Source organism: Eurypyga helias, unplaced genomic scaffold (genome assembly GCF_000690775.1).
Source record: "Eurypyga helias isolate BGI_N326 unplaced genomic scaffold, ASM69077v1 scaffold9194, whole genome shotgun sequence".
NCBI classification, from domain to species: domain Eukaryota; kingdom Metazoa; phylum Chordata; class Aves; order Eurypygiformes; family Eurypygidae; genus Eurypyga; species Eurypyga helias.
The window spans coordinates 1349-1802 of NW_010246809.1; the positions used below are offsets into that span (position 1 = coordinate 1349).

General features: G+C 60.4%; 1 protein-coding gene across 1 annotated transcript in view; it reads left to right on the top strand.

The window, feature by feature from the left end:
- Positions 1 to 454, top strand: part of LOC104508804 (OTU domain-containing protein 7B-like) — a gene marked incomplete at both ends in the record, with an annotated part of 3808 nt that overhangs the window by 870 nt on the left and 2484 nt on the right. The window lies entirely within an intron of this gene.

Sequence of the window (454 nt, forward strand, 5' to 3'; positions counted from 1 at the left end):
GGTGCACGCAGAGGGAATTCTCCGCTCCTCTGTCCCCGCTTGAAGATAGAATCATCATAGAATCATGGAATGGTTTGGGTTGGAAGGGACCTTAAAGATCATCCAGTTCCAACCCCCCTGCCATGGGCAGGGACACCTTCCACTAGACCAGGTTGCTCCAAGCCTCATCCAGCCTGGCCTTGAAGACATCCAGGGATGGGGCATCCATAGCTTCTCTGGGCAACCTGTCCCAGTGCTCCCCCCCTCTGCGGGAAGAATTCCTTCCTGCTGGCCCATCTCCCTCTTTCCATTTAAACCTGTCACCCCTTGTCCTGTCACCACAGGAGCTCTCGGAGCGTGGGCTGCGGGGAGGGGAGCGGGCAGGCGGACACCTGGCCCCGCTGGGGCTGGAGCCGTGTCCCGGTTTGGGGACAGAGCGTTGCCCATTCCCCAGTGCTGGCGGGTGTAGCGGTCA